Source organism: Rhipicephalus sanguineus, chromosome 1 (genome assembly GCF_013339695.2).
Source record: "Rhipicephalus sanguineus isolate Rsan-2018 chromosome 1, BIME_Rsan_1.4, whole genome shotgun sequence".
In the NCBI taxonomy this organism is placed as follows: domain Eukaryota; kingdom Metazoa; phylum Arthropoda; class Arachnida; order Ixodida; family Ixodidae; genus Rhipicephalus; species Rhipicephalus sanguineus.
In genome coordinates, this window is record NC_051176.1 from 145,221,259 (window position 1) to 145,230,734 (window position 9,476).

At 51.3% G+C, this 9,476-nt stretch overlaps 1 protein-coding gene across 2 annotated transcripts in view; it reads right to left on the bottom strand.

Annotated features, from left to right (window-relative positions):
• The window catches only part of LOC119399583 (discoidin domain-containing receptor 2), a 204,970-nt gene extending 196,490 nt beyond the window's left edge, over window positions 1-8,480 (bottom strand). The window contains exon 1 of one of the 2 annotated variants that reach the window (XM_049416971.1): window positions 8,165-8,480. The gene's annotated coding sequence lies outside the window, so the exon portion shown is untranslated. The remainder of the gene's footprint in view (window positions 1-8,164) is intronic. The other variant, XM_037666397.2, reaches the window with a different exon arrangement.
• Between the last annotated feature and the right edge of the window lie 996 nt (window positions 8,481-9,476).

The following is a 9,476-nucleotide window of genomic DNA, read 5'->3' on the forward strand; positions in this document are numbered from 1 at the left end:
TTATAGACAACAGCGAATCACAATGGCGAGTTGCTTTTCGTTCTACTACTGATCAAGTCCAGGCTTCCTCTCCGCGTCACTCTGTGTACACTATCGTTTTTAACTTATGCATTTTGCAGCCCTTGTCGTCGGGTCAAATACCCTTCAAGCGCGTCCTTATAGTCTCGCAAGGAGCGCGCTGCGTCATCGCTGCGTGCAGCGAGTTGGCAGGGCTGGATCCTCCATTTGTGAAGCGCTAACGGAAGAAGAATTAATTTCCAGTGCCAGACACCGAGGGCGCAGCAAAACAGTCAAAAGACATGCAAGGAAGCCACGCGATAACAGAAACGACCTAAGAGGGAGAGGGAGAGAGAAGAGGAATGGAAGAGGAAAGACATGGGGGTTGAGCAGAGCGAGCACAAGGTCCGCGCGATGAACTGCGATGTTGAAACGCGAGAAAATAGATGTTTTCCGAGCAGTGAGCAGGCGGGCGCAGCGCGCGTAAAACAAACAGGCGCGCCGATGACTCGCGTTCCCCACGTTTCTCTCGGCGCTCGAGCGTGCGTGCAACGGGGCCGCCGGGCGCACCATCTTCGGTCTCGCGTCAGACGACGACGACCTGCTGAAATACGCGTCCTGTCTGTGTAGAGCTCGCGTCTCGGAGGCCATTTCGCTCGCCACGCAGAGTATTTTATCTTTTTCTTCCTCCTCCGCCGGTGGTTCCGCTCAATCTGTGGTCGCGGCTGCCATCAAGCGAAGCCTGGCACCGCTGCGCTGCCAAGAAACGAGGCGCGGTTGTCGTGGCGCGCGCGAGCGGTGATTACCGTCGATCGGCCGTCGTTAGCGGCCCTCACGCGCGGCGCCACCGCTCCTTGCTTGCTTATTCGCTCTATTGCCTTTTTTTTTTTTTTTTAACGCCTTCCAGTGTTTCTCTCCTCCTTGAACGTTAGCGAGAACCCGGAGCACGTACTTCAAAAGACGTGATACGATTATTGCGAACGTATAGGTTTGTCATTCAAATGACTATGTGTGCATTAAACGTGGTGCACCGCTGCAGGACAGTGATTAAGTGCACCAGCTGCGGCTGCCTCAACTACCGCCGCATCGAGGTACATCTAATTCGAAAATCGGCGCAGCGGCAAATCTTGACGGATGAGTTGGTTACCATCGTAGACCTCGTGAGTACAATAATTACTGGCTATATTAAATTCCTGTTACCGCACTCCTCAGAACACAGTGAGCTCAAGGGTACATGGTGCACTGCAGTCTGCAGGGTACGTCCACTCGAGCAGCGCAGGCACGTTGGCAAGACTTTTAACTGCTGTTTGTGCTCGGCTAACCCCCGTATAGCGTTCGCAAAAACTATCATCATCATGCTGGCGTGCGCTTTCTTAAGCCTGTTTCACATGCGAGCGACTGAGCGGCGGGGCCCGCGGCGATTGAGCGGCGACAGGACGCTCGCACGCGGCTTCGTTTCACATGCACCGCTTTTGCGCGGCGCGCGCCTCTGCGATGCGCAGTGATGGTTGTGGAAAGCGCCCCTCCGAGTTCGCTTCTTTTGGTGCACTTGGGTTGCGAGTTTCACCAGCCTTCTACTTCGGTGCTCGATTTTCACGCGCCTAAACATTGAATGACGAAAATGTGCAGTGTATCAGAGTGCAATTAAACAACTTCAGTAGTCACGTTTATTTCCGTTACAGCTTTCTTTTTTTACCACGCAAGTCTTCTTGCACGCTCATACACTTGGCCATGGAAAAGCAAAAAAAAGAATTGGTTTTTGTGGTTTTAAGCTTTCAGAGTGCTTTCGGTGGCTTTTGCTCTCGAATGCCGCAAGGCGTTGGTGCGCCGTCTGCGCCGGCAACCATTGCAAACCCACAATGTCGTCTTCGGGGTACGTGACCATTGAAAAAAAGAAAAAGAAAACAGTAAACTATTCGAACATGCTGGGTCAGAGTAGCAAAAAAAAAAAAACTGAAACATGCGACCAACAAGTGCGCAGTGCCGTAGGGTCCCCCTGTACGGACCTGTGTTGGTGCCACGATTCTATAAAGATACAAAAGAACAAAATGACACGTGCAAACGATTTGTCTGCTTTGATGGAAGCGCAGTAGAGAACAACAAAACGAAAAGAAAGGCGTTTCTACACTGCCAGCTCGTTACAGCGAATGTTGTCTGCTAGGAAACCGAGTTCCTCCTGGCGCACGCACCCGCTCCTCGACTCCGCCCCTGCAATCACGTGCTCCCCACGTCACTGCTCTCCCATTGGGTGACCTTGGGCAGCCGCTCTGCCGCTAGCGAATTTTTCCAACTCCGGCGATCTCGATCGCGCGTCCACTGGTCGCTCTAAAAAACCTGTTTTTGGGCTTCCGCGACGGCAGCCGCTCCGCTCTTGGAGCAAAATCGCTGCATGTGAAACAGGCTTTAGCCATCTTCTTTATCTTCTTCTTCGCTCCCCCAACACATGCGCCGCTGTTAAAATAGATAGAAAAACATAGACCAACGCAGAAAGAGAGAGAACCAACGAAATAGAAAGAGAGGGAGAAAGAAAGAGGAAGCGAGAAATAGAAAGAGAAAGAAAAAAGGAATTTAAGGGCAATGTGAGGAGAAATAAAGAGAGAAATGGAGAGAAACGAAGAAGTACAGATAGAGAAAGAGATAGGAAGAAAGAGGAAGCGAGAAATAAAGAGAGAGAGAGAAGCAAAAAGGAAGAGGAGGGGAACGTGACACAAAATCACGTAACACTGGTCACGTGACTTACGTTCCGGCCAAATAAATCATGTAGCATTATTCGCGTGAGATATTTCCGCCAAACCCATGGCGTTCAAGCGAGGCAAGGATACGGGCTTGGGAGGGCATGCAGCTTCTTCCTCGGGATTCCGAGCACTAGCTCCGCTGTTGGTTCCGGCCTTGCACCACTAGTGCAAACTGCGCCAATTCTTTTGTTAGAAAAGCGAATATTTTTATTAAGGAAAAGAACGGAGAGAGGGAAGTGGGAGGGTTCATCGAGACGGAAAAGTAACTATGTGGGGTACACATAAGGTATGGAACGGAGCATCCTCAACGCCCTGCAAAGACCGAAGATGTTCCCGTATGCCAACGCAAAAAAAAAAAGGGAGATAGGTTAAAGGAAAACTGAGAAGGACAAAATCTTGAAGTCAGCAGGAGGGGAAGCGTAACGGTCGCTGACGGCGAGCGCGGCCCACGCGCCCCGCGTGATCAACGGGAGCGCGGGAAGAGGCGACGGCCGCGCATGCTGCGAGCGAGACCCCCAGGTGCAGAAGCTGACGACCTGGAAACCGATTCCATATCTCAGCGGCAGCACAGCGCCCCGCCTTCTCCTCCCTGCGGCTGCCACCGATGACACGCCCGGCGCCGCGCGGCTCTTTAAGCCGGCCAGGTTCATTTCAGCTGGTCCCCGCGTGTCTGCTGCCGCAGGGGGCGCGTTTTCACCGCCGACCACCGCCCGCCCGAGCGGCCCCTCTTCCACGCTCGTCTCTCCGCACTTCGCCCTCCGACGGGGACCAAGGCTGCCCCCGAGTGCGCCTGATGTCATTCCTACCCTACGCGAGCACCGGCGGTTTCCCATGCTCCGCAACCCCACCCAAGAGCAGCGGCGGCAAATACACGAGCGCCAGGCTTGCGCACCTACGCACCGGGCCCTAAACGACGCCCTTCGCACCGCCCTGGGATGGTAGCCCCGCCAGGGCGGGCCACCCCGTTTACACACGACGAGGCGCGCAACGCGGCGTCGCGCCGGTGCTCGGACAATTGGGCGCGCACGTGTCGGCGACGCTCACCTGTCTGCGCCGATGCGAGTTAACATACGGGCACGACGCACGCGAGGCTTTTACGACACATACATTACCGAACACACGCTCTGCAATAATGGAACGGGTACGAAGCAAATCGCAGAACGCACGTCATCACACAACTGTACAACGAGACATTGACTGGTATTTAAAGAGCCGCATATGCGTGCAGTGGCATCTGATGCAACTGACCACCTATAGTTTAGATCGCTTTTTATTTTTAATCAAATGCAAGTGCTCAACACTCCTTTTCTCTCACACACCATTTGATACAATTGTAATAGTTGAATCACTCAGATCGAATCACTAATTCGCACTTCTAATCGACGTTAGAGTTCGCTCTCACAACAGAGAGATAGAGAGAAGCGTTTTTCTAAGATGGTAAAAATTGAAGATAAGTGTTCTGTGTACTACATCCTCAGCCTTGCCTTTCTTTCATTTCTTTCTGAATATGAGCTTGCTTTGCACACATTGAAGCTGAAACTGCGGAATTCCGCTGTCTAGGACTCGATCTATACCCTCGCTCATGCCCGATAGCTTTCAGAGAAAGCAGGTTCGGCGATTTGCCCAGTAAGTGGCACACACGTATGCATTATTTATGACATAAGCGTCGATACAGGCAAAGTGGATGCCGCAATCATTACATATATGAATGATTGTTCTCTGATGCCATCGCGGACCGGCCCTTTTATAGACCGACTCACTTTCGCCCATCTATACGGCTCGATGAGTGGGTTTGCGCATATACGCGCGCACAATTATGTTTTACTTGTACGCTGAATCTATACAAATGGCACGTTTCTTGAAAGTAAAAGCCTAATTTCCTTCGTCACTCGACCAGTACTTTGCCCAAGCATTCACAGAAAAGCCAGATGCACATCGCAACTAAAGACAAAAGAGAGAGAGCGGCGTACCGTGTCGTTTTATGTGTGTCATCACCTCTGTCCCCGTTTTCAGCGCTGTTCGTGCCTTGCTGTAAACAAGTAACAAGCCGATGCTTTAACGGTATTTCCCTCTGTTGGTATTAGCTGAAAGACTTTTTGGCCGTGAGATGCAAAAAGGAAGACACATTTGCGCACCTCCCGTGTCGTCGTCAATGTGTCTTCATCTTGGTGCATGTCCTCTTTGCGGCAAATGCGTCACTAAGCCGGCCTGCTTCGTCTTTTCCGTGGGAAGCTGCTCGCGAGTTCAGTCTTTGGTATAGCCTCGCAAAGTGCGCCGGATAATCCTCGTTCTAATACCCAGACATGCGACGGGCGTAGGATTAGCGCGAACTCTGATCGAACACAGTGACACGAACACGCAAGACAGCAGTTATCCAAACAGGTTTGCTCAAGTAAGCACTCATCATGTCCATCGTTCACAACTGTGATGAACTATATAGCTCAATTTCATGTAGCTGTTTATACGCCGCGACCACGTACAAAGCGTGGCGTACGCAATACGAACGCTCGAAGAAAGCTTCAGAAGTTGGTTTATACACTCGCGTAAGCGTATAACCCGGGTGACAGGAATGAAAAATGACGGAATAGGAAACAGACGCATGCCCCGCTCACATAGTATATACACGAACTACACGCTCAAACGCGGGCCGCTTATGTAAGATGAGTGTGGGCCGTACTTCTCCGGGGCAAAGGGCTATTCCTCTCCAGTTGCGAAAGACCGAGAGAGTCGGAAGGAAAGGGCAGGGCGAGGCGTTGTACATGTGTTCACGTATGTGCACGTGCGTGGCTCGAAGCTGCTTCGATGGAGGAGTTTGCTGAGGCGCTTCCTGGGTTGGGCTATACAGAGCACCCGACTTCCTTGCTGCGGGCCGCGCACTGCTCTACAAGGGGGAGAAGCAGGCGGCAGCGCGAACAACCCCCGGGACCTTAGCGCCATGCCGGAGGAGGAGTTAAGGGAGTTCTAGACGCAGGCACTGGCGCTCTCGGCTTCTCTCATCTCTGGTTGCTGACAAACGACAAAATTCTCCTCGCTGAAAAGAAATATTGCCGCCCGTCGAAGGGCCCCGCGCGACTAGCTCGCGGGGCTCAATCGAGTGCGGGCCGTGTCGCTTGCCGATAAGATTGCAGCGCCGTTGCTGCCCGACTGGACGACAAGACAAAGAGCCGAGTGTACTTTCTCCCGGCGACTCGTGTAAACTGTGCGGCGAGCGCTTTTGAAGAGCTCCGGCGACGTGTTTCCGTGTGGCTCGTGCTCTGTGTTGCCACTCGGCGTTCAAGTGCGCTTTGCACTCCCAACTAGGCCCTTGTTTTTTGCGTAAACTTCACGCTTCCTCAACGATCCCCGCTTTGCAGTGGATATCACTGATATCCCTGACGTATTTGCGGGATCGTGTGCAAGCATTACAGCAGATGCTCCACATAATCAAGAACAAAAGGTGCACGGTACGTTGCGTAATACGTGGTTTGAAGTAGTTGGTTCAGGATGCTTGGCACAGAGCTACGGAAGCTAAAGTTTCGTAATAGAACGCGTCAATCTATGGTTTAGTAGCAAAAATACAAATAAGGACCCGTATACATAAATAAAACATTTTATGGTGGGATTATTCGCAAGAACAAACTACAGCCAACCCTTGGTGCTTCACATGGATTATCTGCGAAGGCGGCCAGGCGATGGTAAAGAGGAATCACGAGCAAAAAAAGAATTCGGCGCGAGATCTATAGTTTCGCCGAAGCTATACATCAACAGTACATCATCTTTGACTGTGCCATATTTGCCGCCTTAGCCGTGTTTCTGCGCGGCTAGAAACCACTAAAATCACGTCGATTATCCCAGGCCACTAGTTAGAACTTACCGTTATTCTGTCGCTCTAGCGTAGTAATTGGTCACTAATTCGGCCTTACCCCTACTATGTTCACCACCTGGCCTCAAATCGCCGGCGAACGGACGTCGTTGAGTCAAAAGTAAGGCAGAGTGCGGACACGAGTGCATGTTTTTTTTTTTTTTTTCCCTGCTCTGGGGGCATCTCGCAAGAACGGCCACAACATGTGCGGGTGAAAGGAATTCCGCCAGGAAAATTGCGCTAATGGCGCAATTAACGCCTCGCGTAGTGCAAATATCACCGCCATCGCGCGTAGCTGGCAGCGCAACGGTAACGATTGCCATCGTCTTTAGTAATCAGGTGAGGAACGCCCGGGGTGGTCTCGTGTTGCATTATTACTGCTTCCTGCAGCCATTACTCAACGCCCGCTCTGTGCAGTGACGGCAGCAGTCCTCTGCAAGTACAGCGAGTCGGTGGCGGTAATCAAAGGGAAGCGAGTTCCGACAGCCCCCTTGCCACCACTGCCAACTACCAGTTCTCACCTTGGGTCGTTCTCAAATACATTACGAGAGACTGGGTTCCCTTCGAGAGGACGCGACTCTTATTTAAAGGTGTGGTGAAGAAGGCGAACACCAAGAACGACGGGGCCCATGTTCATAAAAACATTTTACACTAGAATTGTTTGTATAGAGATAATGTCAGCCAATCGCGGTGCTCGACATATTTTAGCGCTGTTAGTCGGCTAAAACATGCACGCTTTGCGATGCTGGTCGGGGGATAAAAACAAAAAAATCTTACGAAGAAAAATCGTTGTGTATTCAGCCCCTGAATCGCCAACGCTTCATGCAGGACTTACGCTGGAGCTATAGAATACAGCCCGAAGGGTTTACTCATCGATGCAAAACCTTGTTTCAAAGGAGGAGGACCGATTTTATTATGTTGAGTTTTGCGAACAAAGAGCACAACATAGCGTGACATGCTTCGAACCCCCCCCCCCCCCCGCCTTTTATTATGCGCAGTTTTCTTCATTTGGGAACGAAGTTTCGTAAGCCGGGGACGAATACGAACAACGTGACAGACCAAGCTTGCATCAAGAAACTCACCCGACAAGAATGCTTGTTGGGTGCGTCCCTGTATGCTGCCAGCTTTATTGAGAATAAGAGAATAATGACAAGAAATAATCAACCTAGATTTTTTTTTTCATTTAACCCTCGTCGACATCTCTGGGAGATAAGCTATAGCAGTGTTTTTGACCATTGCGGTATTCCGGGCCATATTTTTTTTTATTAATAAATGCGTATCATACCGAAAAATTAACCTTTACAATAAAGTAATAATTTTGGCAACGGCATCACTCATCTTCGCTCATGGCGACTAACCAAGGAAATGATCTGTAGCTTATTATTTCCTGTACAGCAACCGAATCACGACTTTGAACAATGAGTATCTTCCCTGACCGCTCGGCTGCCTAATAAGCGTTTCAAAATTTTCCGAGTGATGAACCGTTCGACACAAATACTCCCAGACTTAATTTCCTCGGCGATCTGGTCATTCGCTCGAATAGCACGACTATGCACGGATATGAGCGGTTGTCAACGGCAAATAGACTTACCGGCAGGATCAGCACCGGAGCCAGTGGAGAGGCGGTAGCCGCACCAGCGACCACACAATTCGGATGGACAACACGCGACGTCGAAGCAGGCTAAAGTGGCACGCCGCCCGGTATCCACACGACGCCGGCGGAGTACAACAGGCGAGCGACGGAAAGCGCACGCAACGACGCTCAAAGTCAGGCGTCCGTCCCAACGATGCGAGCACGCTCACATGCTGCCGCCGCCGCCAAACACGGCCGTCGCGCGGTGAAGCCTTCTCCGCAGGGCACAAGGCGAACAGTGCGAGCTCGGGGTCCCGACTCCCGTCTCGGCCACGCGCGTTCTGCCCGAAAGCCCACCTCGAGCGTGCGCCAGGCGATCCCCTCCGGCCGCTGCGAGGAGGACGGGCATAAACGTGGGAGAGGAGGTGGCACGGAGAGAGAGGGGCCCGAGCGCACTGCCTCTTCTCGCCTTTTTCCTGTTTGAATAGGGGAGAGCGTAAGCGTTTCGAGGGAAAGGAGAAAAGCGAGCGCGGGATGGTACGCCGCCTGTACGCGGCTTCGGCAAACTTGGGGGGCCCCCACGAATCGACGACGGTGGGTGGGCAAGCGGAGCACCAATTCATTTCAGGCGCGAGATGCGCGCCGGCGAGCCAAGGTTTGGCGAACGGAACGGCGAGTTGGCTGTAAAATAGCTCTCGGTGCTGAACCAACGAGGGCGTTCTTGGAAAGTTGTGAAATATGGCTAGAATACGAAGCAGGGATTATACTTGAGGACGCAAAATAAGCGTCACTCACAATCGAAAAGATCATTGCTGTAAGTCCTGATATTGCGGTTTTGTCTACTCTCGTCCGTCTTTGTTCCTGCTGAAGTAGAATTTTAGCTAGCTTTTCTTTTTTTCTCTTTCGCAAATACACTATCATTATGTAACGCACATGAATAAACATTTCAGTCGCGCACCTTTTCATATTTCGGTGCTTTATGTACTCCTTGTCTTATGTGCACATGTTGATCGTTTCCGTTATTGACAGCGTTGTAGCTGATATGCATTCATATTTTCAAAAATACGCGTCAGAAGATAATATAATTATGATTGTTCGTTTCATGATTTTGTCTTTAGCAGCATGCACGGTCCTATAAAAATACGTGTACCAAATCCACCCACTTTAAGCTTGCTGAAATACCGATACGGCAGGATGCGCACATGTTGGATGTCACGACCCGCCACACAGCCCGTTCAGGGTCGCGCTACGCATACTCTTTGCGTTACATTTGCACCGAAGGATCACGCACAACATGGTTTCTTGTCGTTTTTAAATGCGAAGCATTTCT